We start from the raw sequence: 21,268 nt of genomic DNA on the forward strand, positions 1-21,268 counted from the left end.
GTCATAAACACGAAATGCAACAAATAGTTTTAAAAGAGAATATACCACATCCGAATCATAATACGGACGAGGGCCGACGGGGACGGATATCAAAACTATGGCACTATGTATAACAAACAACGTAGGGTAAGATAATTATACAGGTAACTATATATCTAAATCACACAAACATGATTTTTTTATATAAAAAAGATAAGAACAAGAGGCTCACCACAAGGTGGTGCCAGCGACGGGTCGGTGCGGACGATCGACGGTGATTACGATGGAGACGGGAAGGCACTAAGTAAACCACACCTACATATGCAAATTAAGAGTTATTTTAAGCTCAAATTGCATATAAATCAAATAAACTACCACATATATTTCCTCCCAAATTACTAAAACCCACAAATTAATCACTATATAAAGCATTGCAAGAGCTAATCTAGCAATGTGAGATGAAAGGACAAAGTTGCTGACCTTTGTGATCACTTGAATGGATGGGTGATACGTCCATTTTGCATCATGTTTTTATATCAATATTTATTGCATTATGGGCTGTTATTACACATTATGCCACAATACTTATGGCTTTTCTCTCTCTTATTTTACAAGGTTTATCATGAAGAGGGAGAATGCCGGCAGCTGGGATTCTGGCTGGAAAAGGAGCGAATATTGGAGACCTATTTTGCATTGCTCCAAAAGTCCTGAAACTCCACGAAAGTCATTCTTGGAATTAATAATAATTATTGAGCGGAAGAAGTACAATAGGGAGCCCACACCCTGGCCACGAGGGTAGGGGGCGCCCCCACCCCTACTGGGCGCGCCCCCTGCCTCATGGGCCCCCTGGTGGCCTTCCGGTGCCCATCTTCTGCTATATGAAGTATTCTACCCTCAAAAAAATCATAAGCAAGCTTACGGGACGAAACTCCATCGCCACGAGGCAGAATCTTGGCGGAACCAATCTAGGGCTCCAGCGGAGCTATTCTGCCGGGGAAACTTCCCTCCGGGTGGGGGAAATCATCACCATCGTCATCACCAACAATCCTCTCATCGGGAGGGGTTAATCTCCATCAACATCTTCACCAGAACCATCTCCTCTCAAACCCTAGTTCATCTCTTGTATCCAATCTTGTATCCAAAACCACAAATTGGTACCTGTGGTTTGCTAGTAGTGTTGATTACTCGTTGTAGTTGATGCTAATTGGTTTGCTTGGTGGAAGATCATATGTTCAGATCCTTAATGCATATTAATACTGCTCTGATTATGAACATTAATATGCTTTCTGAGTAGTTATGTTTGTTCCTGAGGACATGGGCGAAGTCTTGCTATTAGTAGTCATGTGAATTTGGTATTCGTTCAATTTTTTGATGAGATGTATGTTGTCTCTCCTCTAGTGGTGTTATGTGAACATCGACTACATTACACTTCACAATTATTTGGGCCTAGAGGAAGGCATTGGGAAGTAATAAGTAGATGATGGGTTGCTAGAGTGAAAGAAGCTTAAACCCTAGTTTAAGCGTTGCTTCGTAAGGGGCTGATTTGGATCCACTAGTTTCATGCTATGGTTAGGTTTACCTTAATACTTCTTTTGTAGTTGCAGATGCTTGCAATAGGGGTTAATCATAAGTGGGATGCTTGTCCAAGAAACGGCAGTACCCGAGCACCGGTCCACCCACATATCAAATTATCAAAGTAACGAATGCGAATCATATGAGCGTGATAAAACTAGCTTAACGATAATTCCCATGTGTCCTCAGGAGCGTTTTTCTCATTATAAGAACTTGTCCAGGCTTGTCCTTTGCTACAAAAAGGATTGGGCCATGCTACATCTTCAGCTTGCGTTGTTTTTTCTTGAAGAGAAAGGGTGATGCAGCAATAGTAGCGTAAGTATTTCCCTCAGTTTTTGAGAACCAAGGTATCAATCCAGTAGGAGGCTCCTCAAAAGTCCCACGCACCTACACAAACAAACAAAAAACTCGCAACCAACACAATAAAGGGGTTGTCAATCCCTTCACGGCCACTTGCGAAAGTGAGATCTGATAGAGATAGTATGATAAGATAAATATATCTTTGGTATTTTATGATGAAGATTGGAAAAGTAAAGATGCAAATAAAAGTAGATTGAAAGCTTATATGATAAAAGATAGACCCGGGGGCCATAGGTTTCACTAGTGGCTTCTCTCAAGATAGCATATGTATTACAGTGGGTGAACAAATTACTGTCGGGCAATTGATAGAAAAGTGAATAGTTATGAGATTATCTAGGCATGATCATGTATATAGGCATCACGTCCGCGACAAGTAGACCGACTCCTGCCTGCATATACTACTATTACTCCACACATCGACTGCTATCCAGCATGCATCTAGAGTATTAAGTTCATAAGAACAGAGTAACGTATTAAGAAAGATGACATGATGTAGAGGGATAAACTCATGCAATATGATATAAACCCCATCTTTTTATCCTCGATGGCAACAATACAATACGTGCCTTGCTGCCCCTGCTGTCACTGGGAAAGGACACCGCAAGATTGAACCCAAAGCTAAGCACTTCTCCCATGGCAAGAAAGATCAATCTAGTAGGCCAAACCAAACTGATAATTCGAAGAGACTTGCAAAGATAACTCAATCATACATAAACGAATTCAGAGGAGATTCAAATATTTCTCATAGATAAACTTGATCATAAACCCACAATTCATCGGATCTCGACAAACACACCGCAAAAAGAGTTACATCAAGTAGATCTCCACAAGAGAGGGGGAGAACATGGTATTGAGATCCAAAAAGAGAGAATCAGCCATCTAGCTAATAACTATGGACCCGAAGGTCTGTGGTAAACTACTCACAACTCATCGGAGGGGCTATGGTGTTGATGTAGAAGCCCTCCATGGTCGATTCCCTCTCCAGAGGAGCCCCGGAGAAGGCTCCAAGATGGGATCTCGTGGATACAAAAGGTGACGATGGTGGAAATTGTGTTCCCGTGGCTCCTTGGATGTTTTTGGGGTACGTGGGTATATATAGGAGGAAAAAGTACATCGGTGGCCGCCCGAGGGGCCCACGAGATAGGGGCGCGCGCCCTATAGGGGTGGGTGCGCCCTCCACCCTCGTGGCCGCCTCGGCTGCTTCTTGGCTTGCACTCCAAGTCCTCTGGATCACGTTTGTTCCAAAAATCACGCTCCCGAAGGTTTCATTCCGTTTGGACTCCGTTTGATATTCCTTTTCTTCGAAACACTAAAATAGGCAAAAAACAGCAATACGGGCTGGGCCTCTGGTTAGTAGGTTAGTCCCAAAAATGATATAAATGTGTAAAATAAAGCCCATAAACATCCGAAACGGGTAATATAATAGCATGGAACAATAAAAAATTATAGATATGTTGGAGACGTATCAAGCAGCCCCAAGGTTAATTCCTGCTCGTCCTCGAGTAGGTAAATGATAAAAACAGAATTTTTGATGTGGAATGCTACCTAGCATAATTCTCAATGTAATTTTCTTTATTGTAGCATGATTGTTCAGATCCAAATGGTTCAAGATAAAAGATTATAAAACATAAAAATAATAATACTTCGAAGCATACTAACAAATAATCATGTCCTATCAAAATATCATAGCGAAAGAAAGCTTATCCCTACAAAATCATATAGTTAGGCCATGCTTCATTTTCATTACACAAAATACTCCCATCATGTAAAACTCCGATGACGAGCCGAGCAATTGGTTCATACTTTTTAACGTGCTTCAGATTTTTCAACTCTTACGCAATACATGAGTGCAAGCCATGGACATAGCACTATGGTGGTCTATGGTGGTGGTTGTGAGGACAAAAAGGGAGAAGATATTCTCACATCAACTAGGCGTATCAACGGGCTATGGAGATGCCCATTAATAGATATCAATGCGAGTGAGTAGGGATTTCAATGCAACGGATGCACTAGAGCTATAAATGTATGAAAGCTCAACAAAAGAAATTAAGTGGGTGTGCATCCAACTTGCTTGCTCACGAAGACCGAGGGCATTTTGAGGAAGCCCATCATTGGCATATACAAGCCAAGTTCTATAATGAAAAATTCGCACTAGTATATGAAAGTGACAACATAGGAGACTCTCTATCATGAAGATTATGGTGCTATTTTTGAAGCACAAGTGTGGAAAAAAGATAGTAACATTGTCCCTTCTCTCTTTTTCTCTCATTATATTTTTTTCTTTTTTCTCTTTTTTTCTTCCCTTTATTTCTTTGGCCTTTCTTTTTTTCTTTTTGGCCTTTCTTTTTTTGGCCTTTTTTTGCCTTTCTTTTTTTTTCTTTTAAAGTACGAAGTCTCATCCCGACTTGTGGGGGAATCATAGTCTTCATCATCCTTTCCTCACTGGGACAATGCTCTAATAATGAAGATCATCACACTTTTATTGATTTACAACTCAAAACTAGAACAACATATGACTCTATATGAATGCCTCCGGCGGTGTACCGGGATATGCAATGAATCAAGAGCGACATGTATGAAAATTATGAAGGCGGCCTTGCCACAAATACGATGTCAACTACATGATCATGCAAAGAGCAATATGACAATGATGATGCGTGTCATAATAACGGAACGGTGGAAAGTTGCATGGCAATATATCTCGGAATGGCTATGGAAATGCCATAATAGGTAGGTATGGTGGCTGTTTTGAGGAAGGTAAATAATGGGTGCATGATACCGGTGAAAGTTGCGCGGTATAATAGAAGCTAGCTAAGTGGAAGGGTGAGTGTGCGTATATCCATGGACTCACATTAGTCATAAAGAACTCATATACTTATTGCAAAAGTCTACTTATCCCTCGAAGCAAAGTACTACTACGCATGCCCCTAGAGGGATAGATTGGTAGGAAAAGACCATCGATCATCCCCGACTGCCGCTCATAAGGAAGACAATCAAAAGAGCACCTCATGCAACAAATTTGTCACACAACTTTTACCATACGTGCATGCTACGGGACTTGCTAACTTCAACAAAAGTATTTCTCAATTTCATAATGATCCACTAGCATGACCCTAACATTACTACCTTTATATCTCAAAACAATTATCAAGCATCAAATTGATCCTAGTGTTTAATGCACTTTCTATGATAGTTTTTGTTATACCCAAGTTGGATGCTCATCATTCTAGGACCAAATTCATAACCATAGCAAATACCATGTTGTTCTAAGAGACTCTCAAAATAATATAAGTGAAGCATGAGAGCCTAGCAATTTGTACAAAATTAAGCCACCACCGTGCTCTAAAAGATATAAGTGAAGCACTAGAGCAAAAAACTATCTAGCTCAAAAGATATAAGTGAAGCACATAGAGTATTCTAATAAATTCTAATCAAGTGGGCTTCTCCCAAAATGTGTGTACAGCAAGGATGATTGTGGTAAACTAAAAATCAAATCTAATATCATACACGACGCTCCAAGCAAAACACATATCATGTGGCGAATAAAAATATAGCTCCAAGTAAAGTTACCAATGAACGAAGACGAAAGAGGGGATGCCTTCCGGGGGCATCCCCAAGCTTAGGCTTTTGGCTACTCTTGAATATCTTGGGGTGCCATGGCTATCCCCAATCTTAGGCTTTTGCCACTCCTTATTCCATAGTCCATCAAATCTTTACCCAAAACTTGAAAACTTCACAACACAAAACTCAACAGGAAATCTCATAAGCTCCGTTAGTGAAAGAAAGCAAAACCACCACATAAGGTACTGTAGTGAACTCATTCTTTATTTATATTGGTGTTAAACCTACTGTATTCCAAGTTCTCTATGGTTCATACCACTTAATACTAGCCATAGATGCATCAAAATAAGCAAAAAACACACTAAAGGCAGAATCTGTCAAAAACATAACAGTCTGTAGCAATCTGTAACTAACGCAAACTTGTGGAACTCTAAAACTCCTACAAAAATAGGAAGTCCTGTACAGTTTTTCTATTGATCTACAGCAAAAAGAGTCAATGCAAAAGCACGTTTCTGTGATTTATTGATTTTTTTTCGTGAGAGCAAAGTTTCTGTTTTTCAGCAGAATCAAATTAACTATCATCATAGGTTATCCTATAGGTTCTACTTGGCACAAACACTAATTAAAACATGAAAACACATCTAAACAGAAGGTAGATGCAAAATTTATTATTAAACAGGAACAAAAACAAAGAACACAAAGAAAATTGGGTTGCCTCCCAACTAGCGCTATCGTTTAACGCCCCTAGCTAGGCATAAAAGCGAAGATAGATCTAAGTAGTGCCATCTTTGGCACTCGATTCATAAGTAGCTCGCATGATAGATTCATAAGGTAATTTAATTTTCTTTCTTGGAAAGTGCTCCATGCCCTTCCTTAACGGGAATTGGAATCTAATATTCCCTTCCTTCATATCAATAATCGCACCAATCGTTCTAAGGAAAGGTCTACCAAGTATAATAGGGCAAGAAAGATTGCAATATATATCAAGTACGATAAAATCTACGGGCACCAAATTTCTATATGCAACAATGATAACATCATTGATCCTTCTCATTGGCTTGTTAATGGTGGAATCTGCAAGGTGCAAATTTAAAAAGCAATTATCAAGATCATGGAAACCTAGAATATCACATAAAGTTTTCGGAATCGTGGAAACACTAGCACCCAAATCACAGAAAGCAAAACACTCATGATCTTTAATTTTAATCTTTATAGTAGGTTCCCACTCATCATTAAGTTTTCTAGGTATAGAAAGTTCCAAATTAGGTTTTTCATCAAAAGATTGCATCAAGGCTTCAACGATATGTTTGGTAAAAGTTCTATTTTGACTATAAGCATGAGGAGAATTCACAACGGATTGCAACAAGGAAATACAACTTTCTAAAGAACAATTATCATAATCAAATTCCTTGAAATCCGAGATAGTGGGTTCAATGCTATTTAAAGTCATGACCTCTCCAATCCCACTTTTACCAAATTTAGCATCAAGATCTAAAATCTCCGAATTATTGGGATGCCTTCTAACTAAAGTTGACTCATCTCCAGTCCCATTATTATTAAGATTCATATTGCAAAAAAAAGATCTAATAGGGGACGCATCAATAACTTTAAGATCTTCATCATTATTTTCATGGAAACTAGAAGAACACGCTTTTACAAAGCAATCTTTCTTAGCACGCAATCTAGCGGTTCTTTCTTTGCACTCGTCAATGGACACTCTCATTGCTCTGAGAGACTCATTGATATCATGCTTAGGAGGAGAAGATCTAAGTTTAAGAGAATCAACATCAAGCGAAAGTCTATCAATGTTCCTAGCCAAATCATCAACTTTGAGCAATTTTTCTTCAAGCAAAGCATTAAAATTCTTTTGTGAGATCATAAATTTGTTCACACTATTCTCAAAGTCAGAGGGCATCTTATTACCATAAGAATTATTGTAGGTATTTCCATAATTATTAGAGGAATTACTAGGGAACGGTCTAGGATTAAAGTTTCCTCTATAAGCATTGTTTCCAAAATTATTCCTACCAACAAAATTTACATCCATAGATTCATTATTATTCTCAATCAAGGTAGATAAAGGCATATCATTGGGATCAATAGAATCACTCTTAGTAGCAAACAATCTCATAAGTTCATCCATCTTTCCACTTAAAACATTAATTTCTTCTATAGCATGCACTTTTTTACTAGTAGATCATTCGGTGTGCCATTGAGAAAAATTAGCCATGATATTATCAAGGAGTTTTGTAGCTTCTCCTAAGGTGATTTCCATAAACGTGCCTCCCGCGACCGAATCTAAAAGATTTCTAGAAGCAAAATTCAATCCGGCATAATTTTTTTGTATGATCATCCATAAATTCAAACCATGAGTAGGGCAATTGCGAATCATCAATTTCATTCTTTCCCAAGATTGGGCATATTGCTCATGATCAAGTTGTTTAAAATTCATAATATCATTCCTAAGAGTGATGATCTTAGCGGGAGGAAAATACGATAAAAGCATCTTTGCACTTGTTCAAAGAATCAATACTATGTTTAGGCAAAGACGAAAACCAAACTTTAGCACGATCTCTAAGCAAAAATGGAAATAACTTCAATTTAACAATATCATTATCCGTATCTTTCTTCTTTTGCATATCACACAAATCAACAAAGTTGTTTAGATGGTTAGCGGCATGTTCACTAGGAAGGCCGGCGAATTGATCTTTCATAACAAGATTCAGCAAAGCAGTATTGATTTCACAAGACTCAACATCATTAAGAGGAGCAATCGGAGTACTAAGGAAATCATTATTATGGGTATTGGAGATCACACTATTTTGTATTATCTTGCACCATGGCAACAAGTAATCCCACATACAAGCAAACAGAAAAAGGCAAGCGAAAGAGAGAGGAGAAGATTGGGAAAGAGAGGGCAAATAAAACGGCAAGGGTGAAGTGGGGGAGAGGAAAAGGAGAGGCAAATGGAAAATAATGTAAATGCGAGGGAGATGCGTTTGTGATGGGTACTTGGTATGTCTTTACTTGAGCGAAGACCTCCCTGACAACGGCGCCATAAATCCTTCTTGCTACATCTTGAGCTTGCGTTGGTTTTCCTTGAAGAGGAAAGGGTGATGTAGCAATAGTAGCATAAGTATTTCCCTCAGTTTTTGAGAACCAAGGTATCAATCCTGTAGGAGGCTCCTCAAAAGTCCCACGCACCTACACAAACAAACAAAGAACTCGCAACCAACGCAATAAATGGGTTGTCAATCCCTTCACGACCACTTGCGAAAGTGAGATCTGATAGAGATAGTATGATAAGATAAATATATTTTTGGTATTTTATGATATAGATTGGAAAAGTAAAGATGCAAAAAAGAGTAGATTGAAAGCTTATATGATAAAAGATAGACCCAGGGACCATTGGTTTCACTAGTGGCTTCTCTCAAGATAGCATAAGTATTACGGTGGGTGAACAAATTACTGTCGAGCAATTGATAGAAAAGCGAATAGTTATGAGATTATCTAGGCATCATCATGTATATAGGCATCACGTCCGCGACAAGTAGACCAACTCCTGCCTGCATCTACTACTATTACTCCACACATCGACCGCTATCCAGCATGCATCTAGAGTATTAAGTTCATAAGAAAAGAGTAACGCATTAAGAAAGATGACATGATGTAGAGGTATAAACTCATGCAATATGATATAAACCCCATCTTTTTATCCTCGATGGCAACAATACAATACGTGCCTTGTTGCTCCTACTGTCACTGGGAAAGGACACCGCAAGATTGAACCCAAAGCTAAGCAGTTCTCCCATGGCAAGAGAGATCAATCTAGTAGGCCAAACCAAACGGATAATTTGAAGAGACTTGGAAATATAACTCAATCATACATAAAAGAATTTAGAGGAGATTCAAATATTTCTCATAGATAAACTTGATCATAAACCCACAATTCATCGAATGTTGACAAACACACCGCAAAAAGAGTTACATCAAATAGATCTCCACAAGAGAGGGGGAGAACATGGTATTGAGATCCAAAAAGAGATAAGAAGCCATCTAGCTAATAACTATGGACCCAAAGGTCTATGGTAAACTACTCACAACTCATCGGAGGGGCTATGGTGTTGATGTAGAAGCCCTCCATGGTCGATTCCCCTTTCGGCGGAGCACCAGCAAAGGCTCCAAGATGGGATCTCGCAGATACAGAAGGTTACGGCAGTGGAAATTGTGTTTCGGTGACTCCCTGGATGTTTTCGGGGTACGTTGGTATATATAGGAGGAAGAAGTACATCGATGGCCGCCCGAGGGGCCCACGAGACAGGGGGCGCGCCCTACAGGGGTGGGCGCGCCCTCCACCCTCATGACCGCCTTGGCTGCTTCTTGGCTTGCACTCCAAGTCCTCTGGATCATGTTTGTTCCAAAAATCACGCTCCCGAAGGTTTCATTCCGTTTGGACTCCGTTTGATATTCCTTTTCTTCGAAACACTGAAATAGGCAAAAAAACAGCAAGACGGGTTGGGCCTCCGGTTAGTAGGTTAGTCCCAAAAATGATATAAATGTGTAAAATAAAGCCCATAAACATCCGAAACGGGTAATATAATAGCATGGAACAATAAAAAATTATAGAAACGTTGGAGACGTATCAGGCCACCTTGCTGCACCTTATTTACTTACATTGCTTGTTACCCGTTACAAATTATCTTATCACAAAACTATCTGTTACCTACAATTTCAGTGCTTGCAGAGAATACCTTACTGAAAACCGCTTGTCATTTCCTTCTGCTCCTTGTTGGGTTCGACACTCTTACTTATCGAAAGGACTAAGATGGATCCCCTATACTTGTGGGCCATCAAGACTCTTTTCTGGTGTCGTTGCCGAGGAGTGAAGCTCCTTTGGTGAGTGGAACTTGGTAAGGAAACATTTATATAGTGTGCTGAAATTTTCTGTCACTTGTTACTGTGGAAACTAATCCTTTGAGGGGCTTGTTCGGGGCATCTTCGCCCCGACCAGTAGAGCGAAGAGTTGCTCCTTAGCCTACTGAACCTACTGAAAATGTTTAATTTGAGATTCCTTTGGGTATGATAGAGAAGCTGCTAGCTAATCCCTTTGTAGGAGATGGAACATTGCATCCCGATTTATACCTTATCTATGTGGATGAAGTTTGTGGATTATTTAAGCTTGCAGGTATGTCCGATGATGTTATTAAGAGGAAGTTCTTTCCTTTATCTTTGAGGGGAGACACATTGACATGGTATATGCTATGTGATGATATGGGATCTTTGAATTATAAACGATTGAAGTTGAAATTTCACCAGAAGTTCTATCCTATGCATCTTGTTCATCGTGATCGTTATTACATATATAATTTCTGGCCTTGCGAAGGAGAAAGCATCGCTCAAGCTTGGGGGGGGGGGCTTAAGTCAATGTTATATTCATGCCCCAATTATGAGCTCTCAAGAGAAATGATTATTCAAAAAATTTATGGTCGACTTTCCCTCAATGATCGCACCATGCTCAATACTTCGTGTGCTGGTTCTTATATGCTGAATACTATTGAATTCAAATGGGATTTATTGGAAAGAATTAAACACAACTCTGAAGATTGGGGTTCAGACGATGGTAAGGATTCAGGTATGACATCTAAGTTTGATTGTGTTAAATCTTTTATGGATACCGATGCTTTTTGCGGATTTAGCGCTAAATATGGACTTGACTCTGAGATAGTAGCTTCTTTCTGTGAATCTTTTGCTACCCATGTTGACCTCCCTAAGGAGAAGTGGTTTAAATATAATCCTCCGATTGAAGTAAAAGTGGTTGCACCTGTTACAGTTGAAGAAAAGACTATCACTTATAATGATCTATTGTTCCTACTACTTATGTTGAGAAACCACCTTTCCCTGTTAGGATAAAGGATAATGCTAAAACTTCAACTGTTGTTCGTAAGAGTAATACTATAACATATACACCTCCTGAGCAAATTAAAGTTGAACCTAGTATTGCTATGGTTAAAGATATCTTGGATGATAATATAGATGGGCATGTTATTTACTTCTGTGAACAAGCTGCTAATATTGCTAGACCCGATGCTAAGATACATAAACCTGTTGTAGGCATGCCTGTTATTTCTGTTAAAATAGGAGATCATTGTTACCATGGCTTATGTGATATGGGTGCTAGTGCTAATGCAATACCTTTTTCCTTATATGAAGAAATTATGCATGATATTGCACCCGCTGAGTTAAGAGATATTGATGTTACAATTAAGCTTGCCAATAGAGATACTATCTCACCATTTGGGATTGTTAGAGATGTTGAAGTCCTGTGTGGGAAAGTTAAATATCCTGCTGATTTTCTTGTTCTTGGTTCCCCACAAGATAGCTTTTGTCCCATTATATTTGGTAGACCCTTCTTGAATATTGTTAATGCTAAGATCGATTGCAAAAAGGATGTTGTTACTATTGGCTTGGGTGATATGAAACATGAGTTTAACTTTGCTAAATTTCCTAGACAACCCCATGATAAAGAATTGCCTAGTATGGATGAAATTATTGTTCTTGCTTCTATTGTCGTGCCTCCTACTGATCCGTTAGAACAATATTTGCTAGACCATGAAAATGAGATGTTTATGAATGAAAGAAGGGAAATAGATGAAGTATTCCTTAAACAGGGTCCTATTTTGAAACACAACTTACCTAAGGGGATCCCCCTCCACCCAAGGGTGATCCCGTGTTTGAGCTTAAACCATTACCTGATAATCTTAAATATGCTTATCTTGATGAAAAGAAGATATATCCTGTTATTATTAGTGCTAACCATTCAGAGCAAGAAGAGGAAAGATTATTGAAAACTCTAAAGAAGCATCGTGCTGCCATTGGATATACTCTGGATGATCTTAAGGGCATTAGTCCCACTCTATGCCAACATAAAATTAAATTAGACGAAGGCTCCAAACCAGTTAGAGATCATCAACGACGGTTAATCCTAAGATGAAAGAAGTGGTAAGAAAGGAAATATTAAAGGTCCTTGAAGCAGGTATAATCTATCATGTTGCTGATAGTGATTGGGTAAGTCATGTCCATTGCGTCCCTAAGAAGGGAGGTATTACTGTTGTTCATAATGATAAAGATGAATTGATTCCGCAAAGAATTATTACAGGTTATAGGATGGTAATTGATTTCCGCAAATTAAATAAAGCTACTAAGAAAGATCATTACCCTTTACCTTTTATTGATCAAATGCTAGAAAGACTATCCAAACATACACATTTCTGCTTTCTAGATGGTTATTCTGGTTTCTCTCAAATACCTGTGTCAACGGATGATCAATCAAAAAGTACTTGTACTTGCCCTTTCGGTACTTTTGCTTATAGACGTATGCCTTTTGGTTTATATAATACACATGCTACCTTTCAAAGATGCATGATGGCTATATTCTCTGACTTTTGTGAAAAGATTTGTGAGGTATTCATGGATGATTTCTCCGTTTATGGATCCTCTTTTAATGATTGCTTGAGCAACCTTGATCGAGTCTTGCAGAGATGTGAAGACACTAGTCTTGTCCTGAATTGTGAAAAGTGCCACTTTATGGTTAATGAAGGCATTGTCTTGGGGCATAAAATTTCTGAAAAGGGTATTGAAGTTGATAAAGCTAAAGTTGATGCTATTGAAAAGATGCCATGTCCCAAGGACATTAAAGGTATAAGAAGTTTCCTTGGTCATGGCGGTTTTTATAGGAGGTTCATTAAGGACTTTTCTAAAATCTCTATGCCTCTGACTAATTTATTGCAAAAATATATTCCTTTTGTCTTTGATGATGATTGTGTAGAAGCATTTGAAATACTTAAGAAAGCTTTGATCACTGCACCTATTGTTCAGCCATGTGATTGGAATCTACCCTTTGAAATTATGTGTGATGCTAGTGATTATGCTGTAGGTGTTGTTCTAGGGCAAAGAGTTGATAAGAAATTAAATGTTATCCAGTATGCTAGTAAAACTCTTGATACTGCCCAGAGAAATTATGCTACTACTGAAAAAGAATTCTTAGCAGTTGTATTTGCATGTGATAAGTTCAGACCTTATATTGTTGATTCTAAAGTAACTATTCACACTGATCATGCTGCTATTAAATATTTCATGGAAAAGAAAGATGCTAAACCTAGACTTATTAGATGGGTTCTCTTGGTCCAATAATTTGATTTGCATATTATTGATAGAAAGGGAGCTGAGAACCCCATTGTAGACAACTTGTCTAGGTTAGAGAATGTTCTTGATGACCCACTACCTATTGATGATAGCTTCCCTGATGAACAATTGGCGGTCATTAATGCTTCCCGTACTGCTCCATGGTATGCTGATTATGCTAACTACATTGTTGCTAAATTTATACCACCTAGTTTCACATACCAGCAAAAGAAAAAGTTCTTTTACAATTTAAGACATTACTTCTGGGATGACCCACACCTTTATAAAGAAGGAGTAGATGGTGTTATTAGACGTTGTGTACCTGAGCATGAATAGGTACAGATCCTACGCAAGTGTCACTCTGAACCATATGGAGGACACCACGCTGGAGATAGAACTGCACATAAGGTATTGCAATCCGGTTTTTATTGGCCTACACTCTTCAAAGATTCTCGTAGTTTGTCTTGTCTTGTGATGAATGTCAAAGAATTGGTGATATTAGTAAACGTCAAGAAATGCCTATGAATTATTCTCTCGTTATTGAACTATTTGATGTTTGGGGGTTTGATTATATGGGACCTTTTCCTGCCTCTAATTGATATACACATATTTTAGTTTTGTTTATTACGTTACTAAGTGGGTAGAAGCTATTCCAACTAGTAGTGTTGATCATAACACCTCCATTAAGATGCTTAAAGAAGTTATTTTTCCGAGGGTTGGAGTCCCTAGATATCTCATGACTGATGGTGGTTCACATTTTATTCATGGTGCTTTCCGTAAAATGCTTGCTAAGTACGATGTTAATCATAGAATTGCATCCCCTTATCACCCACAGTCTAGTGGTCAAGTAGAGTGGAGCAATAGAGAGCTCAAATTAATTTTGCAAAAGACTGTTAATAGATATAAAAAGAATTGGTCCAAGAAACTTGATGATGCATTATGGGCCTATAGAACTGCATATAAAAATCCTATGGGTATGTCTCCATATAAGATGGTTTATGGAAAAGCATGCCACTTACCTCTTGAACTTGAACATAAGGCATATTGGGCCATTAAAGAGCTCAACTATGATTTCAAACTTGCCGGTGAGAAGAGCTTATTTGACATTAGCTCACTTGATGAATGGCGAACCCAAGCCTATGAGAATGCCAAGCTGTTTAAAGAAAAAGTTAAAAGATGGCATGACAAAAGGATACAAAAGTGTGAGTTTAACATAGGTGATTTTGTGTTGCTATTCAACTCTCGTTTAAGATTTTTTGCAGGAAAACTTCTCTCTAAATGGGAAGGTCCATACATTATCGAGGAGGTCTATCGTTCCGGTGCCATAAAAATGAACAACTTCGAAGGCACAAATCCGAAGTTGGTGAACGGTCAAAGAATCAAACATTATATCTCGGGTAATCCTATAAATGTTTAAACTAATATTATTGAAACCATAACCTCGGAGGAATACATAAGGGACACTTTCCAAAATGTTTCAGACTCCAAAAAGGAATAGGTATGTGGTACAGTAAGTAAACATACTCGAAAACAGTTCTAATGGCAATTTTTATCCGTTTGGTAGTATTTAAGAATTTAGGGAAGCAAAAGGTAATCCGGGAAGGATACAAGGCCTCCACGAGGGTGGAGGGCGCGCCCACCCTTACTGGGCGCGCCCCCTGCCTCGTGGGCACCTCCAGTGCCTCCCGAACTCCGTTTTCTTGCATGTTACTTCTTTTGGTCGGTAAAAGTTCATTATATAATCTCCCGAAGGTTTTGACCACCGTATCACGCAAAAATCTTCTATCTTTGTTTCGAGCTATTTCTGTTACAGATCTAGAGCACCATGACGTCTCCAAGCGCTCCCAAGGACAAGTTTTTCGAGAGGGTTATCAACCCCTATCTTGCGGAGGTGCTGCAACACCCTCAAACCATTGAGATGCGTGAGGGGGTGCTGCACATCCGCGATGTGAAGGGACCAAGGCGTACCAGAAGCATGGAGACAAAGCTCGAAGCTATGGAACATCAAGTTTTCAAGTTCCAAGGGATGGTGGAGCGTGGACTCAAAGCCAACTTGATGATGATTGCAGAGTTCACCAACAACCACAAGCTGGATGCCAAGAACATTGGGGAGACCATCTTCAAGCTTCATGAGAAAATCGAGCACCTCCAAGTCCAGATCTATGACCTGCAAAACCAAAACTGTGAGTATGAATATAGATTCAAGAGGATGAGTTTGGCTGCAGATTTAAGGATCCTGGAGACTCGATCATCCTTCTATGATGGCGAGCCTATGCCTTGGAAGATGGACAACAATCCTACATCATCAACAAATCCTTCTTCACCACCCCCGAGGACATAATCACATGGGTATGGGCACTCCCCTTGGCAACTGCCAAGCTTGGGAGAGTTGCCCCGATATCGTATCACCATCACACTCCTATCTTTACCGTTTTACTTAGTTCTATCCTTTTGGTAATATCCAGATCTAGTAGAATAAAGTTTTGGTTTGAATTAGTTTTGAGTTTTGCTTTGTGATCCTTCTATGTAATCGAGTTCGTGAGCTATATAATAAAGATTAGTGTTGAGTCAAGGGCTTTGCTATCTTGCCATGATCTTAAGTGCATAAAAGAATAAAAAGAATAAAAGAGTTCATATCAATCTTATGAATAGTAATGACTTCACATATAAAAAGTATGAGGCTTAAAAGTTGTTGAGAGTTGGCAAACGTAGTTTTGATCATCGTTGCAATTAATAGAAAGTAATAAAGAAAGAGAGGTTTTCACATATAAATATACTATCTTGGACATCTTTTATAATTGTGAGCACTCATTAAAGTATGACATGCTAAAGAGTTGATGTTGGACAAGGAAGACAACGTAATGGGTTATGTTTTCTCACATCTCAGTTAAAGTATATTCTCATGGATCGTCCAACATGTTGAGCTTGCCTTTCCCCCTCATGCTAGCCAAATTCCCTGCACCAAGTAGAGATACTACTTGTGCTTCCAAATATCCTTAAACCCATTTTTGCCATGAGAGTCCACCATACCTACCTATGGATTGAATAAGATCCTTCAAGTAAGTTGTCATGTTGCAAGCAATAAAAATTGCTGTCTAAATATGTATGACTTATTAGTGCGGAGAAAATAAGCTTTATACGATCGTGTGATATGGAAGTAATAAAAGCGACAGACTACATAATAAAGGTTCATATCACAAGTGGCAATATAAAATGACGTTCTTTTGCATTAAGATTTTGTGCATCCAACCCTAAAAGCACATGACAACCTCTGCTTCCCTCTGCGAAGGCCTATCTTTTACTTTATGTCTTTTACTTTTTGCAAGAGTCAAGGTGATCTTCACCTTTCCCTTTTTCATTTTATCCTTTGGCAAGCACCTCGTGTTGGAAAGATCCTGAAACATTTATCCAATTGGATGTAAGTTAGCATGAACTATTATTGTTGACATCACCCAAAGGTGAATACGTTGGGAGGCGAAATTATAAGCACCTATCTTTCTCAGTGTCCGATTAAAACTCCATAACCATAAGTATTGCGTGAGTGTTAGCAATTGTAGAAGACTATATGATAGTTGAGTATGTGGACTTCCTGAAAAGCTCTATTCTTGACTCTTTCTGATGTTATGATATATTGCAATTGCTTCAGTGACTGAGATTATAGTTTGTTAGTTCTCAATGAAGTTTTTGAACCATACTCGACATTGTGAATAGATTGTTACTTGAGCATAAGAAATCATATGACAAAATCTATATATGTTGATGTTATAAGAATGATCATGATGCCCTCATGTCCGTATTTTATTTTTATCGACACCTCTATCTCTAAACATGTGGACATATTTTTCGATATCGGCTTCCGCTTGAGGACAAGCAAGGTCTAAGCTTAGGGGAGTTGATACGTCCATTTTGCATCATGCTTTTATATCAACATTTATTGCATTATGGGATGTTATTACACACTACGTCACAATACTTATGGCTATTCTCTCTTATTTTACAAGGTTTATCATGAAGAGGGGGAATGCCGGCAGCTAGGATTCTGCTTGGAAAAGGAGCGAATATTGGAGACCTATTCTGCACAACTACACAAGTCCTGAAACTCCACAAAAGTCATTTTTGGAATTGATGATAATTATTCAGCGGAAGAAGTACACGAGGGGGCCCACACCCTGGCCACGAGGGTGGGGGGCGCGCCCATCCCTACTGGGCGCGCCCCCTGCCTCGTGGGCCCCCTCGTGGCCCTCCGGTGCCCATCTTCTGCTATATGAAGTCTTCTACCCTGAAAAAAAATCATAAGCAAGCTTACAACACGAAACTCCGCCGCCACGAGGCGGAACCTTGGCGGAACCAATCTAGGGCTCTGGTGGAGCTGTTCTGCCGGGGAAACTTCCCTCCGGGAGGAGGAAATCATCACCATCATCATCACCAACGATCCTCTCATCGGGAGGGGGTCAATCTCCATCAACATCTTCACCAGCACCATCTCCTCTCAAACCCTAGTTCATCTCTTGTATCCAATCTTGTATCCAAAACCACAAATTGGTACCTGTGGGTTGCTAGTAGTGTTGATTACTCCTTGTAGTTGATGCTAATTGATTTGCTTGGTGGAAGATCATATGGTCAGATCCTTAATGCATATTAATACTCCTCTGATTATGAATATGAATATGCTTTGTGAGTAGTTATGTTTGTTCCTGAGGACATGGGTGACGTCTTGCTATTAGTAGTCATGTGAATTTGGTATTCGTTCGATATTTTGATGAGATGTATGTTGTCTCTCCTCTAGTGGTGTTATGTGAACGTCGACTACATGACACTTCACCATTATTTGGGCCTAGAGGAGGCATTGGGAAGTAATAAGTAGATGATGGGTTGCTAGAGTGACAGAACCTTAAACCCTAGTTTATGCATTGCTTCGTAAGAGGCTGATTTGGATCCACTAGTTTCATGCTATGGTTAGGTTTACCTTAATACTTCTTTTGTAGTTGCGGATGCTTGCAATAGGGGTTAATCATAAGTGGGATGCTTGCCCAAGAAAGGGCAGTACCCAAGCACCGGTCCACCCACATATCAAACTATCAATGTAACGAACGCGAATCATATGAGCGTGATGAAAAGTAGCTTGACGATAATTTGCATGTGTCCTCGGGAGCGCTTCTCATTATAAGAAGTTGTCCAGGCTTGTCCTTTGCTAGAAAAAGGATTGGGCCACCTTGCTGCACCTTATTTACTTTCATTGCTTGTTATCCGTTACAAATTATCTTATCACAAAACTATATGTTACCTACAATTTCAGTGCTTGCAGTTCTGCTCCTCGTGGGGTTCGACACTCTTACTTATTGAAAGGACTACGATAGATCCCCTATACTTGTGGGTCATCAATGGGGGCCTTCAAATCTTGACAAAATTTGGGCAAAATGTGTGATGAGCTCGAGGGGAAGAGAGGAAGAACAGAGAGGAGGAGAGGGGAAAGGGGGAAGAACAGAGCGAGCTAGACGAAGGGTTTATATGTAGGATGACCTATAGTACCGGTTTGTGGCAAGAACCGGTACTAAAGGTGCTGGAGGGGCCCCAGTCTGACAACATCCTGCCACCATAACCTTTAGTACCGGTTCGTGGCACGAACCGGTGCTAAAGGTTTGCCACGAACCGGCACTAATGAGCTCCCCCCCCCCCTAGCCGTTGGAACCGGCACTAATGGTCACATTAGTGCCGGTTCTGTTACAAACCGGGACTAATGTGCTTCACATTAGGCCCTTTTTCTACTAGTGCATGTTGAAGTGCTACGGGCTCTGGGGGTGGAATATATGGATACCCCTAATATTTCCATGATTTATCCAGGGGTCCATGTTTTACAAACTTCAACCTTGATTACAATTTTTCTATGAAACGGTATAGCCAGGACTTGCAATACGGCCAACACCAACTTGAAAATGCATTGAGGGGTAGAGTAGAGAACGAACGAAGGAACATTGTGTCGCCATAAAGATCACATTGTTGTTGTCTTGACCAAATCAGAAGGCTTTGCTACACCAGCCGTAAAGTGCTGCGTCGGAAAGAAAATGCTCTAAATGCATTGTAAAATGATGTGGTTCCTTGACGACTCATGGATAGTGTCTGCGAAGTTCACGGCCATACCACATAATAAACATTCTTTGTATATCCAGTCCTGCTACGAGACATGAATGGTGGATTACGTAGAGACTTGGAGACTACATTAGGTTGCTAGATCCGCATAGCAACAATTGCTTCTCTTCTGATGTCTCCCATTCCCTCATGTTTCCAATGCATCTTCGATTTTCACCTATCCGATGTGCTAGCATGTCAGAAAAGACGATGTTGTAACAAGCATAGGTGAATACCAATGTGATTTTTAGGGAATGGAAGCGGCCAGATTCTTAGAATTGGTGCTAATTTTTTTTTCCTTGATGGAAGAGAGAGTGCTTCTTGCGGTTGGCATGAGGAACGTTGTGCCTCACAAAGTTGCAAACTTATAGAGCCATATCTGGCAAGGAGAAAATAAGGAGCGACCATGTATACTTCTGCTATGTCACATTCCTAGAAGTTTGCCATTGCCCATAAAGGCATGATTCCATCTTCAGTCACTCATACTTCAATTTTTCTATAAATCATACCTTATCTGTTGGTGAGGAGTACAAGTACACATGTGATCATGCCATTGAATAGTTTCCCTTCTTTGTCGGAATTCTCAAAAGTGTGTGGCAAGTGGAAGGTTCATTGATTTCTCCAAATTTTCTATGTATCTCTGATTTTTTGTCTTCTTTATCAAATTTCTAGTTTTGTTATTTTTCTCTTCTCTAGGGAGTTATTCATAGAGACTATTTACATGTGATACATTTCATCTGACCAACTTACTTGACTGACATTGGTGATTGCTAGATCTGAGACAGGCAACCAAATTGATTCAAAATAAAACATGATTTTACTGTATGAACAAATGATGCTACGTAAGAAACTCCTACAAATCAGCGGAGATCACCAACAATATATTTCTCATTGTCCTTTCGACAGTCAAAACACCATTGGAAGGTACATAATCAAGCAAAAAAAGTACAACCTTGCATGTTCATCCACACATGGATTTATTTCTGCAAAAAAGATTAGAACTATTATAAGAGTTCACCCGAAGTACAAAGCATATCAAACATAACAAAAATTACTTCGAGATTCCGAGACCACCAAACAACCACTAATGCCGATAGAAAGAGCCGCTAACGCGGTGCTGTAGTCCTTCGCTACCAGAGCCAACTTGATCTTGTCGATGACAGTTGGAATGTTTTCATGCACATGCCCCTAAGGACCTATGCCCTGTAGCTGCAGTTGTCACCATTGAAACCTTGCATACATTTGAAGCATCTGACATCAAATCCTGCCACATGACGAGAAATTCTAACCTCACCGCCCCAAAGAGATGACAATAATCTATGCCAGAGCTCCACCACTATGCCCAGACGGACAAACTCGAGGAGGATCAGAGCCTGGAAGACAAACTCGAAGAAGAAGTGTCGTCGTCCGCCCGAGCTCCGTGCCTACGAGGACTAAAAAACCCTAATCTAAACTACTAACCAGAGCAGAGGCACCGGGATTCCCTCCC

The sequence above is a fragment of the Triticum dicoccoides genome, chromosome 4A (genome assembly GCF_002162155.2).
Source record: "Triticum dicoccoides isolate Atlit2015 ecotype Zavitan chromosome 4A, WEW_v2.0, whole genome shotgun sequence".
Classification (NCBI taxonomy): Eukaryota; Viridiplantae; Streptophyta; class Magnoliopsida; order Poales; family Poaceae; genus Triticum; species Triticum dicoccoides.